Source organism: Notothenia rossii (assembly GCF_949606895.1).
Source record: "Notothenia rossii genome assembly, chromosome: 2".
Classification (NCBI taxonomy): domain Eukaryota; kingdom Metazoa; phylum Chordata; class Actinopteri; order Perciformes; family Nototheniidae; genus Notothenia; species Notothenia rossii.
The window spans coordinates 51995078-52012021 of record NC_136904.1 but is presented as its reverse complement, the minus strand read 5'-3'; the positions used below and the strand labels follow the sequence as shown (position 1 = coordinate 52012021).

The 16944-nt window shown below is 40.9% G+C and overlaps 1 protein-coding gene across 2 annotated transcripts in view; it reads left to right on the top strand.

The window, feature by feature from the left end:
- arnt2 (aryl-hydrocarbon receptor nuclear translocator 2) overlaps positions 1-16944 on the top strand; it is a 143452-nt gene that overhangs the window by 66010 nt on the left and 60498 nt on the right. The window lies entirely within an intron of this gene.

Below are 16944 nucleotides of genomic sequence, written 5' to 3'. Positions count from 1 at the left end.
CATCCAGGGTGTGAGGGTGCAGCAGCAGTATACAGAGCAGCTTTCTGGAAAGCCTGCTCACTTACAGCGCAAAGCAAACATTACATATTTTTGTCTGAATTTGACTACTGCAGGCTTATAGATTTCCCCATGTTTGCTGTAACAACACGCCTGAACATCCCGGGAACTCCAGGTGTTCCTCTTCCTCTGATGAAACCTCTTCAGATTGAGCTGTTTGCATTTGTGCTGCCTTAAATAGGTTCTAAAAATGCATATGGAGGGGAACATTCCTCACATTTGTTGTGGAGATTTGGCTGAAGTCACTGCTCTTCCCGACACATATTGTGATCCCATCCACACACTGTGATTAGTACTGACAATACCCGGTCAAGAATCTATCTTTGGAGTATGAGGCAGACTCCCCATGGAGGATGGAGACGTGGCTGTGAACGGTTTGTAGTTTCTGAAGAGCAGCATCCGCAGTCAGCCAGAGTACACATCTGTTTTACCGTGAAAAAGACCTTCCAAAGATACTTCTCCAAGCTCTCCTGTACCCAGGCCAACAATTTTACCGGCCCGTCTTACTGACCTGCAGATACAAAACTAAAGAATCTCAAACCATGTGACGCCATGGACAATAAATAAATATTTTGTAAAACATACAAATATTTACTTTCCTTGCTGTTTTAGGGTTGAATATACCAAGTGAAGTGACTTCATGGGACTAAACGCACTTAGACACGCATGTTTTTTCTGATCAACACTCTTTAAATCTAAGCCGTCATTTAGGATAGTGATAGTCCATTTTTTTGGTCAGAAAATCCCATGAAAATATTGAAACTACCAATAAACTGGTCCGACTAGCAAGTATTGTGTGCATTAAAAGTCAGATCCTGAAATGTTCCTTTAATACGAGCACACTCAGTTTATGTTGACTTTATATGTGGGTTCATCCTTTGCTGAGGTCCCAAAGCCTGTGCTGTACTATTTACACATATACTTTAATTACATTTTTTTGTTAAAGGTCCCATGTCATGGCCATTTCTACTTATCATATTTCCATTGTTGAGGTCTACTAGAATAGATTTAAATTGTGCGATTTTCCAAAATCACATTGGTTTCTCATACGGCATCTCTGTAGTATGTACAGTGGCGTTTTTATATGTACAAAAGTGGTGGGGCACAAAAAACTTAGATGTCTATATATAAGCTCCTGCAGTGACGTGTAGTGAGGTTCATGGCTGGTGAGGCACTGGCTCTGACTCTTTAGGTTTACAAATATTATATATGGACCTAAATCAAAATATAATATTATTTTCAAAAGCTTTTTTATTCTGATGCTTCGATTAATTTTAAACAGACAGTTCAACAAAAGGATACCCAAAAAACTTAATTTTATCATGTAAATATTTAATTGTTCTCTCTTAGTAAGATCCCATTTTCAATAAAATGGTGGTCTTACCTTGACTTGAAGATGAAGTCCATTTGCCTATCCTTCTGGACAAAAATCTCTATTACTTTTTTGTAAAAGTCCTCCTTACCTTCTTGTAGTTTAAAAAGTCTATCATAAATCTAATTGATAGATTTATGATTCAAAAATTATAAAAATAGGGTAGACATGTGGATATTATCCGGCTGAGCAAAACGTGCATTTATCTAACATGTACGTTTCCCACAGATCTTATTTCAAGCTATTTTCTAAAATCCTATGGACAAATCTCATTGCCTTTTTGTGCAGGGAAGCCATGCGCAGCTTACTTCCGGGTTTTAGGACACGTCACTGCAGCTCTCTCGTTTGCTCTTCACACACCACACTTTTCGCGGCACACGTACTTACAGCCAATCAGCTCTGAATTATGTGAGATGACGTATGGTGGGGATGCCATCACTCATGGTCATTATTTTTTTGCCACACACATTAAATAGGAAAATACTCTGAGCATGCGCAGTGTAATTTTTACAGTCACCATTCACTTTAACAGTGAGGGGGAGGGGCATGATCGGGTTTTGTCCCACATGGCTCTAAACAGCTCAATAGGCACACACTGTAGACACTAATTAGAAGAACACAGACTAAAACAGCAATGTACAGACAAATCAGATGTAAAAACAATAAGTGTGGCTTGATATTGAGTAAGAAAAAGGTTTAGAACGCTGTGAGAATGGGTCTGCGGAGAGCATTTCTCCGCGATCCCAACTCGTCTATTACCAGCGTTCAGGGAGCTCTATGCAAGTCAATGGAGACTCCCTGTTAGTTAGCCAAGGAATCCTGGCGTGTGAGGTGCTCCGCGGATTGGTCCATTTGGGCCAATCCGGTCATTTGTTGTTGATTTGGGTATTCACACGTCACAGAACTCAGGAAGACAACAATGGTTTTATCTCTTGGACAACCCTGCTGCGTTTTGGGGCAGCATAGACAGGTCTTTTCTGTGTTAGAGTTTTACTTGCTACAGGGTGAACTTTGAGGGTTTGTGACTCTGCAAACCGTTTACATGCAGAAAAACCTTCATAACACACAAGGGGACGGGTAAGAACCGGAAAAGCATGACATGGGCCCTTTAAAACTATTTGTATCTGTTGGCTGCTTTAAATTATTAACTTGTTTAGGATAGTATAGATGGGGCTTAGGGCTGAGAGTTCCAGTTAGGGTTATAGGGAAGAACACTTTTGTTGACAATATGAAAAGCAGAATAACTCAGAGCTGGAACTACCTACTGAACGTGTTCCAAATGTCAACTGAAACAATCCTGAAGGATTTCTCTTTTCCTAAAGTTAAAAAGACCAGATTATTTTAGAGCAGAAGAATCTGTTGAACAGAAATGATCGATGTGTGCTTGTTATATAAACGGCAGAGTTGGGAAAAATCTATCCCTTTATAATTACTAGTCTATCCAAAAATAAATAAAAAAGCTACATTTTGTGATATACTTGTCAATCGCACAGCACCAGTCAACATGTATATTAGTAGTTTATTGTGTCCCATAATTAGTGCTGGGAGGATTACTTCAAATCTGTATCCCATTACAATTACTAGTTACATGTAAAAAAACAAACGTGTCAGTTACCTAATCAGAATATAGTAATGTAACCCGAGTACTTTCTGATTCTGAAAGGCAACACAACAATGTTACCTTAAAAGAAGGAACCAAGATATTTAGTATCCAACATTTGTCATTTTAAATTATATGCTAGACATATGATGATTTACAAATTCTTTAGTTCAATGCATTAACTAAAAGCAAACACAGATTTTATTTTATTAAATCAGTTGTACACCTACTGCAGGGGTGGCCAACCCGCGGAACTCGAGCCGCATGCGGCTCTTTGCCTAGTTTCATGCGGCTCTTCAGTTCATATCGAATTTTATATGTGTGAGTTTGGGGGAGAGACACTGTCGTTAAAAACGTTACTATTCCTCCGTTTCATTAGTATGGTACGTTAAGAATGACGGGGGAAAGTACTCCGTTGAGAATGCGCCGTTTTAATAAGAGCCGTGTGTGTTCAGGGCTCTGCTTCCACTCCCTGCACTGCAGCCGTGCCTACAGTCCCGCCCCTCTCAAGTACGCTCTAAGTCCCTCCCCTCTCTCGTGCATGCGCTCGCTGCCAGAGCATGTGAGAAAACGAGAAGCATGGCTGCAAGTGGGAGTGCAACTGCTGCTGCGCCTCGGCTTGTTGACAAAAAAGACGCCAGAAGCGACATTTTGATGTATTTTAGCTACACCTCTGACAGTGAGGGCAAGCCTACGGACACCACGAGGCCTGTCTGTAAGAAATGTTTTAATTTTATTTAATACGAATTCTTGTCATTTATTTTATTTATTGTTCTCATTGTTTAAAAGTGTTTGTGTTATAGTTATGGTTCTGGTGTGAAATAAAGCACAATAATTACATTTAAGACTGTTTCGAAAAAGAATCGGAATTCTTGACTTGGTATCGAAACCAAAATGTTGGTATCGTGACAACACTACTCCTGACAGTTAAACCTGATATTTAGTAGGTCTGTTAAGTATCGAATGCTGATAATTCTGACTTAATTTGGCCGGTCAAAGTTGTTTGGGCTCGGATAAAATCGCTCTGTTACTTTCGTCCCGTGTTACTTTCGTCCCGGCTCTCCCTACGTGTGTAGCCTATGTGTGGTGTCAGTATGAGAGGATTACAGCGCGCCTAATTTGGATGTGGCCCAAGAGCCAATCACAATAATACCTGCGATGCAATGAACCAATCACCTTTGGGGGGGAGGGGAAACCTATCGTTGATTAAACATTATCCAGTGTTTACCCTACCATTGTCTAGGGGCGCTGCGCTCCGCCAACTGAGCCCCGCGCCCCCCCCCCCTGAAATTCAAGGTGTTTAAATAATATATATAATATTTTTTTTTATATATATATATATATATATATATATATATATATATATATATATATAATACCAAATTGCAAATAATCTATAACTACTGTAACTTTTCACATTGAACATGTGCTCTTTTATTAAATAAACTAAACGCTTTCATTTTAAGTTGTGAGTTTAGTGTGTTTGACCCAAAGAAACACTGATGCATTAATCAATAACAATAATTCACAGCTCCTCTCTCTGCTCCAGAGGATTTAAAAAATATATATCCCAATGCCACAAAAATGCATCAGTGATGTGGTTGAAATCTTGTCTCCAGAAAACAAAAAACTGAAACAAGCGGTATCAGTGACTGTGTGTTTGATGTGGCTCTTTGCAGTAACATAGACAAAATGTGGCTCTTAACCTCTGACTGGTTGGCTACCCCTGACCTACTGCATTTCAAAAAAGAATATTTAAAATAAAAATAATGAAAGTAGCCTAAACGAAAACCAAAAAAAGGTAATCTAGGCAGTATGTCTACCTTAATAATAACCACAGTATCCCGTTAAATGTAATCCATTACTCCCTAAATCCATGACTGCCTAAGTGCTTATATCAGGCAGCCTCAGCATCATGCCATCATCCATTCCATTCCTTAAAGGAACTGCAGTATCCAGTTCATCAGATGCCCTCTATACACACACACACACACACACACACACACACACACACACACACACACACACACACACACACACACACACACACACACACACACACACACACACACACACACACACACACACACACACACACACACACACACACACACACACACACACACACACACACACACACACACACACACACACACACACACACACGAACACACACACACACACGAACACACAAAAACCAGTGATACTATTGCATTCATTCAGCAACTCATTTTCTCCTGAAATTCTCTCTGGTGCCTGTTAGCATACGTCCAGATCAAACCTATTAGTTATGTTTTATATGTTGGTCAGGTTTTCAACATTTTCAATGTCCCGACAAATATGAGAAATTCTGATCAAACATTATGCAGATGATATAAAGAATGAGGCAATTCAGACTGAACCTTTATCGACTCCAACTGTGAGCCACCTCACATTGTCTATGAAGTTAAAAAACATTTCAGGTACTTTTTGACCTAGTTCTTAACTTTTTTATTAATTAATAAATAAAACAAATTAATTAAATTATAATAAATTAATTAAATCACACACAACCAAAACAATAAATTAAAGGGAGTCAGGCTGGAAAACATAGCTCTCTCTCTCTCATATATACAGGACTGTCTCAGAAAATTAGAATATTGTGATAAAGTTCTTTATTTTCTGTAATGCACAATTAAAAAAACAAAAATGTCATACATTCTGGATTCATTACAAATCAACTGAAATATTGCAAGCCTTTTATTATTTTAATATTGCTGATTATGGCATACAGCTTAAGAAAACTCAAATATCCTATCTCTAAATATTAGAATATCATGAAAAAGTATACTAGTAGGGTGTTCAACGAATCACTTGAATCGTCTAATTAACTCGAAACACCTGCAAGGGTTTCCTGAGCCTTGAAAAACACTCAGCTTGGTTCAGTAAACTAAATCACAAGTATGGGGAAGACTGCTGATCTGACTGCTGTCCAGAGGACCGTCATTGACACCCTCCATCAGGAGGGTAAGACACAAAAAGAAATTTCTCAAAGAGCAAGCTGTTCACAGAGTGCAGTTTCAAAGCACATCCACAAAAAGTCTGTTGGAAGGGGGAAAGGTGGCAGGAAACGCTGCACAACCAAGAGAGATGACCGCAGCCTTAACAGCATTGTGAAGAAGAGTCGCTTCCAGAATTTGGGGGAGCTTCAAAGACAGTGGACTGAAGCTGGAGTCCAGGTATCAAAAGTCACTGTTCACAGACGTGTCCGGGAAATGGGCTACAATAGCCGTATTCCCATGGTCAAGCCACTTCTGAACTCAAGACAACGGAAGAGGCGTCTGACTTGGGCTAAGGAAAAGAAGCACTGGACAGTTGCACAGTGGTCCAAAGTCCTCTTTTCAGACGAAAGCAAGTTTTGTATTTCATTTGGAAGTCAAGGCGCCAGAGTCTGGAGAAAGGCTGGAGAGGAGCAAAATCCAAGTTGCTTGAAATCCAGTGTGAAGTTCCCACAGTCAGCGATGGTTTGGGGAGCCATGTCAGCTGCTGGTGTTGGTCCACTGTGTTTCATCAAGCCCAGAGTAAATGCAGCTGTGTACCAAGAGATTTTAGAGCACTACATGCTTCCGTCTGCTGAAAAGCTCTATGGAGATGAGGAATTCATTTTCCAGCATGATCTGGCACCTGCCCACAGTGCCAAAACCACCAGTAACTGGTGTACTGACCATGGCATTACTGTCCTCGATTGGCCTGCAAATTCCCCTGACCTGAACCCCATAGAGAATATGTGGGGTATTGTGAAGAAGAAGCTGAAAGACACCAGACCCAACAATGCTAATGAGCTAAAGGCCGCTATTGAAGCATCCTGGGCATCCATAACACCTCAGCAATGCCACAGGCTGATTGCCTCCATGCCACGCCGCATTGATGCAGTAATCCGTGCAAAAGGATTCCCAACCAAGTACTGAGTGCATTAATGGACATTTTCAAATGTTTGATTGTGTTTTGCTGTTATAAATCTTTTTTTTTTACTTGGTCTGAGGAACTATTCTAATTTTTTGAGATAGGATTTTTGAGTTTTCTTAAGCTGTATGCCATAATCAGCAATATTAAAATAATAAAAGGCTTGCAATATTTCAGTTGATTTGTAATGAATCCAGAATGTATGACATTTTTGTTTTTTTAATTGCATTACAGAAAATAAAGAACTTTATCACAATATTCTAATTTTCTGAGACAGTCCTGTATATATATATTTATAAAACGGACAAGTCAAATCAAGCAATCTGATTGGTTCTTAGCCGTGATATACTGAGCGTATACCACGGGTAGAATTGTAAGTTACTTTTCACAACAAGTCAGCATCCCTCCGCGTCTGAGAAAAACAGTATACCGTTCGGCTGAAAAGCAAACTGCCTGCAGTTTGCTTTTCATACTGGAACAAGAAAGCAGCGGAGAAGTAACGGGGCAGAAGCCCTCCTTTTTGACGCAGCGGTCCAGACATAGACATCAAACGGCAAAACATATTCAGTGTGCAGTTCCTTTGGCATTAGGGCAGAGATATCTAGATACTTTTGAAGGTTTAACAGAATGAATTGTGCTACTTTTAAAGCAAGAAACGATGTTTTCAAATCTGTAATCAAAGAGGTCCGCAAAAACGCTATCGACCAATCAGATTGCTTGATTTGCCTTGTCAGTTTTATAAATATATTTACATTTCTTCCGTTACGAAACAAACTTACAAAGCATAAAATGGAAACATTTAAGATTAACTTCGACCTCCGGGGGGGTCTTACTATAGTATGGAGGAGTGGATTGAGCAGTGCCTATCTCCAGAAAAAAAAGCACCTAAACTACGACATGCAGAGCATGTAGAAGAGCAGGTAGACCAACTGGAAAAGTACCACCATTCAAAAGCTTTCTGATGTGGGTCTTGAAACAAAGCAGAGAAATTATGACCGTAGAGTTACTGGAAGCCCAATCTCGGGGACCGGAGAAAGTGGAGCAATATTCTCGCCACGCCAAGCAACAGCCTAGACCAGGGGTCTCAGACTCAATTTACCTGGGGGCCGCTGGACGTAGAGTCTGGGCAAGTCTGGGCCGCTTCAAATATTCCGCAAAACATTTATTCAAAATTACAACATTAACAGTTCTTCAACATCTTCTTAACATGAACTGTTCTTCACAACATAACTATGTACAGTTGCTCTTTCTTACCTACTCCTTGCTGGTAGAGACCTGGCAACGCTTCCTCTCACACAGCTGAGCCACATTTGGTTTGAGGGAGGAAGCAGTTGAAACCCTCAGTATGTCTTGAAGATGTGCATCAGTAAGTCTGGACCTGTACTTTGACTTATTGAAGTTCATGGTGGAGAAGAGCTGTTCACACATATATGTGCTCCCAAAAAGGCACATGGTCCGCTTGAACATCCTGGAAATCTCAGGGAAGGAGGGGGGAAATTCTCTCATGAACTGTCCAAGCTTGTCTGCTTTCCCATTCACTTCCCTGAACTTGGCTTTGAGCTCAGAATTGCACCGCAGGTCGATGAGCTCCATTTGAAGCACACCAGGGGCATTTTCCACATCAAAGGAGAAGGGGTCTGCAAACATTTGGAAAGTGGCTCTGTGTGTCTTGAAGTCTGCAAACCGCTGATCGAATTCCTCCTGTAGCTTCACAATGGCATCAATATACTTCTCACCACTGAATGCTGTGCCCCTGTCCATGAGAGCCTTGCATGCTGGGAAATGGCAGAGGTTTTTCTGAGGGAGCTGGGCTTTCCATAACATCAGTTTTGTAGAGAATGCTCTGACATTGTCATATGCTGCACTAACAAGCTGGCCCTGGCCCTGCAACTTCTTATTCAGAGCATAAAGCTCCTGCGTGATGTCAACAAGAAAAGCTAAGTCCATGAGCCATTTGGGATCACTCAGCTCGGGAACAGCCATCCCACCCTTCTCCAGCATGAATACTTTCAGTTCTGTTCTCAACTCAAAAAACCTCTTCAGGACGTTTCCCCTGCTGAGCCAACGTACCTCTGTGAGGTAGAGCACATCCTCATATTCTGACTCAATTTCCTCCAAAAAAGCACGGAACTGGCGGTGCTTTAAGCCCCTGAATCTGATATGGTTGATGCATTTCACAACGACAGACATCACATTGTCAAACTTCAAGCATTTGCTGCAAAGGGCCTGCTGATGGATAATGCAGTGCAGAGCAATAGCCTCCTCCACACCCTCCTCCTCCAGTTGTCTTTGAACAAGTGCCACCAGCCCGTTTTTTCTCCCTGTCATTGATGGCGCTCCGTCCGTCGTAATTCCAACAAACCTCTTCCATGGCAGACCGATATCCGCAATGGCATCACACAGTTGCTGAAATATCTCCTGAGCGGTGGTCTGGCCATGCATTGGTTTCACTGTAAGCAACTCCTCTGTCACTTCAAAATGGTCATCAACACCACGGACATACATTGCGAGCTGAGCGGTGTCAGTGATGTCTGTGCTCTCATCAAGAGCCACAGAGTATGCACGGAAAAGTTTGGCTTTGTCGCACAGCTGTTCATATATGTCACTTGATAAGTCAGAAATGCGCTCTGCCACTGTGTTAGCTGACAGGCTGATTTTGTTGAACTGACCCTTCTTTTCCGGACAGACTATACTTGCAGCCTACAACATGCATTTTTTTACAAACTCGCCTTCCGTAAACGGCTTTCCAGCTCTAGCAATCATCTCACTCACCACATAGCTAGCTTCGACTGCTAAATCATCCTCATTGCTTCCTTTCTTGAAGAGACTTTGTTGCTTCCATATAATTTTTTTTAGCTCTGTGACTTTTTTCTCTCTCTCATCTCCCAGGTATTTTGCATACTCTGCATGTTTAGTTGAGTAGTGACGTTTGACGTTATACTCCTTGTATACAGCGATTTTCTCTGTGCATATAAGGCACGTTGCGTTTCCCCTGTACTCAACAAAAAAATATTCAGTCTCCCACTTCTCCTGAAATGTTCTGTGGTCATCATCGATTTTTCTTTTCCCTGAAAGTTTTGATGAAGACATGGCGATATATTTTGCTTCCACTCTGTGTCACTTGTGGATCACTCTGTCTGGATTGATTCCGCTGCGCGCATTTGATTGACGTGTGGCGGAGTTCCCTCGGAGGGGGGAGGGGCGAGGGAACTCCGCGCAGCAGTTTCCTGCCAGCAGCAGCAGCAGCGGGAAAAATAATAATTGAAATATAAAGCGCAAACGTAAACGCGCAGGCCAGATTAACACTATTACATGATATCAACAAAGGGGCCATGAGAAACTGTCTCGCGGGCCACATCTGGCCCGCGGGCCTGGAGTCTGAGACACCTGGCCTAGACCAACCTCAACCTATACAAGTGACCACGTAAGCCATGCTACTGATGCTGGACAGTTTTTCAGTGGATGCACAATAAACAGCAACATACACATTAATGTAAATAAACAGCCAAATAATGGATCAACGCTCTCTGTCTAATATGTTCGCTCGCTGTTAGTGTTGTTGCATAGCAACCACCTTGCACTATGTTTTGTGCAGAAGGCAACGGAGGGACTATTTTATTTTGAACATCATTATTTACTAATAAAAACTATTTAAATTAGAGTGTGTATTTTTCTTTTTTTATTGCCACACTTGGTAAACGTTTTATAAAAGCAATAGCTCACTTCAGGCCGTGATATATGCTCATTATATCACAGCTAAGGGGGTTGTCGGGCCGAACCACGCCCCTTAGCTTTGATATAATGAGCATATACCACGGCCTGTCGTGAGCTATTGCTTAAATATATGAGAGAGAGAGAGCTTTATAAATAAATAAATAAAAGCACACATTATCTCACAAGCAAAAAAAACCTCCTTAAAACAACAGTCAAGTGTACAGTCCACTGTCAAAGACCCAGATGCCTCAACAGGCCATATCCAAATCTGTTTTTCTAAGTTTTCGAGCAAGGAACACCAACATGTTTGCATTGTCGGGCGGGGGCTCTCCATCTCCAGCTGCCGTGTTTGCTCCCAGCTGGGAAAACGGAATGGGGTGGTTGTGTTTTAGGTGGTTTAAAATGCGTGGTATTGCCTGCTTTTGTCGCTACCTTTTTTAAACTAATGCGACACACCGCCCGGCTCCTTCAAGTCCGTAGGTTCGCCTCGTTGATTTGGTTTGAATCCAAAATACTGCCACACCGGAGAATCGAGATGTGTCGTTAGGTTTTGTAACCAATTCCATTTCACTTTAAATTCCCCGCGAGTAAGTCACACGTTGTCTCCCGCTTGTTGCTATATTATTAATTTGGCTGCTTCGCTGTTGCACGTGCACGCGGAGTGTCCTGACCTGGCTGTGTGTCAGCCCCGCCCCTCACAGCGCGCCTGGCAGCCACAGCGCTCCAGGCTAAAATGCTGGTCACATCTTTATGTAAACGGCAATTTATCGAGCTCAGAAAAGTTATCGAGTCCATTTTTATTTATCGTACGATAAGTCAATTTATCGATTATCGCGACAGGCCTACACACACACACACACACACACACACACACACACACACACACACACACACACACACACACACACACGCAGTGTTTACAGAGACAGAATGGAAGCCCCCCTTGGTGTGTGAGGGTGGGGTGATGCAACTCAACAAGTTCAATGGCCTCTTAGAACTTTGATGTGACATGGAATATTTCTTGGTTTAACACACAAAAACACACACACGCACCATATGTGTTTTGAAATCATTGACACATGGTTTACATCCTTGCACTAAAAACAATCATCGGAATGTTCTGGGCACAATAGCTCTGGCAGGCAGGGATGAGGAGACACACGCACTCATAACGGGCAGATGTATGAAGAACACGCTCGCTTCAGATTCGTTGCAAATTGACTGAGGAGAGGAATGCAGTCACGAAGCAAGACAGACTCAGGGTTCTGTTTCATGTGGAGGCTAATGTCTTCCAACTTTATTGTAAAATGTCCTCGGTAAGTGGAAGGAATTCCAGCAAATTAAAACGTCCGCTCCGTGATAAGCGCAGATTAAACGGCACCCAGGTCAATGTGGATGTGATTACAGAGCGTTCTGTGTTTCCATAGGCTGTCCCTGGGCCTTTGGATGTATGGTCCTAGGTTTATCTGGCATTACAGTATATGTTACCAAAGGTCATGGATAAGCCTGTATGGTCTGGATTCAATCACATTCTTTTCAGCCTATACTCCATAAAGTTATTTTATTTTAGGCATCTGCCAAAACCGAGTTGGAACCATTGCTCATATAGATGTATACCTAAATGTGGTATAAATATCTTATCAATCACATTCACATAAAGCTGTAGTCTAGCAATAATCATTGAATGATCAATTTATTTTATATTTGTTGTAGAATTCATGCATCTACTTTGCCTTTTTAAAATGAAACTTCAAATAGAACAGAATTTAACATAATCTATTATTTTTCAGGGAAGTAATCGCTGAGACTGAAATGCAAACACAAAAGGAATTGAATTAGCTACAGAGTTCTTAGTTCAGTGTATGTAGCAACAAACCTTCTATAAACTAACAGGCTAAGTCTGGCTCATCACTGTGACTCATTGCAAACAAAAATATGTGCTGAAGTTTTGCTTTCAGGATGTTAATAAAGAAATAAAACAAAACAGATTCTAAAGCCAAAGCATACGGTCAACTGAAAATAACAGAACCTTGCTTACTTTCTTTGTCTTTCCAAGAACCCCTACCTACAACAATTGCCCAAAAATACCAATAAGACCAGACGACAACTACTAGAACTGTGTGCTGTGTACACAAAATCCCTAATTACAAAAACAATAAACACAGGCCTGATAGGCATGTTGGCTCCCACGGTGTAAGGCAAAATACTTGGAAAACACAAAAATACCTTTTCCCAGGTGTGAGGGTTTTGGCAGGATGTTGGACAAAGTCAGACTGACAAAGAACACTTAATCAGACGGGCATATGTAGGGACGGGACGAATTACATTAAGAAGACACAGCTGGAGAGGGCAGGTAAAGACACAAGGAAAGCAAGGACATCACACAGCTGGAAACAATCAGGCCAATTACAAAGGCTGGGAAAACACAAAGATAGGAAGTGAAACAGACACAAAGAGAAAATACAGTTCAAAATAAAACAGGAAACATTCACACAAAAACCAGCGCCATATAGAGAGAAGAGTTACGACAACGGAAGTCCAAAATGCTTGATTGTCACGTGGTTCAGGGAGACGCAATAGTTCCCCGGAAGTTCGTGGTGGGACATTTGAATGCATGATTACCGGAGATAGAACTACGATTTTTGGTAATAAGTAGTCAATAAAGGTTTTGATTTGCAATATTTATACAACATATCGATGTGTATGTAGTTACATCAATATTTAAAAAAGTTAAAATTGCTAATATTTGAGGATTAAGATAACATAAGAAGTACTTTATTGATACCAATTTGGGAAATTTTTGCTTTCCAGCAACAACAGACAAGGCATTGTACATAAGACAGTTAAAAGACTAGGATTAAACAATCGAAAATGTAAACATCTCAAATAGAAATAAAATAGCAGAAAATATACATAGTGTGAACAGCTACCTTACCTGTTAACATATACATGTTAGGCTAACGTTGCCTTGGTTAAAGAGCCTATTGCTGTTGTTTATTGCTTTGAATTTAAAACAAATATTATCTTTTTTAACTTGAATGGTTGTCAGGAGCATCACTTTCTAATGTTTGATATATTTAGAGGGAGGGGATGGGAAGGGAGGTTTCACAATTCAGATTAAATTCATTTCTACCATTGCTTTAATTCATGGTGGTAGTAAGGGAGTAATCCCCTGGTAATTGAGGACATAAGTAATCTAAATGACGAATGTCATCATTATGACTTTCAGAAAGGACAGGAGACCCACAGGTGCCTATCAATGATTGTCAACTGACAGTAAATAAATGGAATTCAATAAACATTGAATAGCATGCATGCAATTTGTCTGTGCCTTTTCCTCCGTGTTGTCCTGGCATATCGTCTCCCCCATGGTTTTGCTGCCGGGGGATGCTCCAATCGCTCAGAGAAAGGAGTACAAATGTAAGGTTTCCCCACTGACACAGAGAGGAGGAAAGAATGGCTGTCTCAAGTCAGCAGGAGCAATTTAACTATCACAAAAGACAACAACAGCAACAACACATGTGAGGTAATCATATTTTTCACAAAACGAAGACCACACCATTGGGAAGCTTAACGTATGTTTAATAAAAATGAGGAACAGGGAGAGGCTTGCAAAACTCTGGGAGGTGAGACTCAGGGTGAGGGTCTCATTGCAGGTCTTCAGGCTCCATTGAATCCCCCTGGGGTTCTTGTGCTGAGAGAGGGAGAAAGGGTTAGATACATCTAGCAACCTATAGGATGGGAAATTGCTGACCTATTTTAAACGTACCTTGTGTTTTCACTCTCACTTTAACTCTATTTGAGTTAAATACACTACACTATACCTACACTCTAAATATGTTATACTAGCTTGAACTCCAAGATGGATATCCTCATTTCACCACCTCCACCCACTACAATCACACTGCCCAATGTTATATTTAACTAATATGTAACTCCCTCCACCCCGGATAAAAGCACGTTAAGAAGCCCCTTTTCTCTAATTCCACAACGTTGGAGGAAATAACATTAGGAGAACGGATTAATAGGCTGTTCGTGGTTAACGTGTGTTGCTAACTTTATCCGGTATCCTAGCCTAATCTGTTATCTGTAAACGTTAAATATACTGATTTAAGGGATAATCCACTAACATCCTTTAATAAACATGTGTAGTTAATTTGATTCAGATGTTCTGATAATATCCGCAGTATAAATCTTTAAACGTCTTCTTACCTTTAAAAGTCCATCACGAACGGTCAATTATGCTGCAATCAATCAATCAATCAATCAATCAATCAATGAATGTTTATTTATATAGCCCAATATCACAAATGTTACATTTGTCTCAGTGGACTTCACAGTTTGTACAGAATATCAGTATGACAATACGACACCCTCTGTCCTCAGACCCTCACATCGTACAAGGAAAAACTTCCAGAGAAAACCCCACAGTTTAAAGGGAAAAATGGGAGAAACCTCAGGGAGAGAAACAGAGGAGGGATCCCTCTCCCAGGACGGACAGACGTGCAATAGATGCCGTGTGTAAATTGAAAAGATAATACATTTGCAACATAGGTAGTCCAAATGTTTGGAAATGCATGTGTGTATAATAGGAAGATGAATCCACGAGGATATCCATCCAGGACTTATGATCCAGGACCACAGCCACGACTCAAGATCCAGGACTCGCGATCCATGACACAGGACCGCAGGATCATCCATGACTCCGGATCCTGGTGTATATAGACACCAAAAAGAATGACATTTTGGGGAAGCTGGGTTAATCGGAACATGAGAGTACACAGGTATAGACAGAGAGAAGGAAGAAGTAAGATGTCCCCCGACAAACTAAGCCTATATCAGCAAAACTAGGGGCTGAATCTAATCAGCCCTAACTATAAGCTTTATCAAAAAGGAAGGTCTTAAGCGCACTCTTAAAAACGGATAGGGTGTCTGCCGCCCGAACACAAACTGGAAGCTGATTCCACAAAAGTGGAGCTTGATAAGAAAAGGCTCTGGCTCCCATTGTACTTTAGAGACTCTAGGAACAACCAACAACCCTGCATTCTTGGAAATGCAGGGTTGTTGGTTGTTGGCAATGCCCTAGTAGGACAGGAGGGTATAATGAGTTCTTTAAGGTAAGATGGCGCCTGCCCATTAAGGGCTTTGTAGGCGAGAAGAAGAATTTTAAATTATATCCTGTGTTCTATAGGGAGCCAGTGTAAGGCAGCCAGAACAGGAGTAATGTGGTCCCTTTTCCTAACTCTGGTTAGTACACAAGCTGCAGCATTTTGAATCAGCTGAACCGACTTGACTGACTTCTTGGTACACCCTGATAATAAGGAGTTACATTAATCCAGCCTTGAAGTAACAAATGCATGGACTAGTTTCTCTGCATCGTTTTGAGGCAAGATATGCCTGATTTTTGCAATGTTACGTTGATGGAAGTAGGTGGTCCTTGAAATTGATTTTATGTGGGTGTTAAAGGATAAATCCTGATCAAATATAACACCAAGATTCCTTACAGTCTCACTGGAGGCCAAATTAATGCCATCCATAGTTAGTATATCTTTAGATAATTTGTTTCGTAGATTCTTCGGGCCAAGTACAATAACTTCAGTTTTGGTCGTGTTTAACATCAAAAAATATAAGGTCATCCACGTTTTTAAGTCCTTGAGGCAGTCTTGAATTTTATTTAGATGATTAATTTCATCAGGCTTGATTGATAAATATAGTTGAGTATCATCCGCATAACAATGAAAGTTTACAGAATGATTCCTTATAATATTGCCAAACGGAAGCATAATGGGAACTAAATAGGTCTGAGCACTGAGCCCTGTGGCACTCCATGGCTAACTTTGGTTTGCGTGGAAGATTCATCGTTGACACGTACAAACTGAGAGCGTTCAGATAGATAGGACCTAAACCAGCCTAAAGCAGTTCCCTGTATGCCAACTAAGTGCTCTAGTCTTTGCAATACGATATCATGGTCGATAGTATCAAATGCAGCACTGAGATCGAGCAAAACAAGAACAGAGACAAGTCCCTTGTCAGAGGCTATTAGAATGTCATTTGTGACTTTAACCAGAGCTGTCTCTGTGCTATGATGTGTTCTAAAGCCAGACTGAAAATCTTCAAATAAATCATAGTTTTTTAAGTAATCACACAGCTGTTTTGCTTTCTGAAGAATTTTTGAGAGGAACGGAAGATTAGAAATAGGTCTATAGTTGGCTAAAACCTCTGGATCGAGGTTGTGCTTTTTAAGAAGCAGTTTTATCAC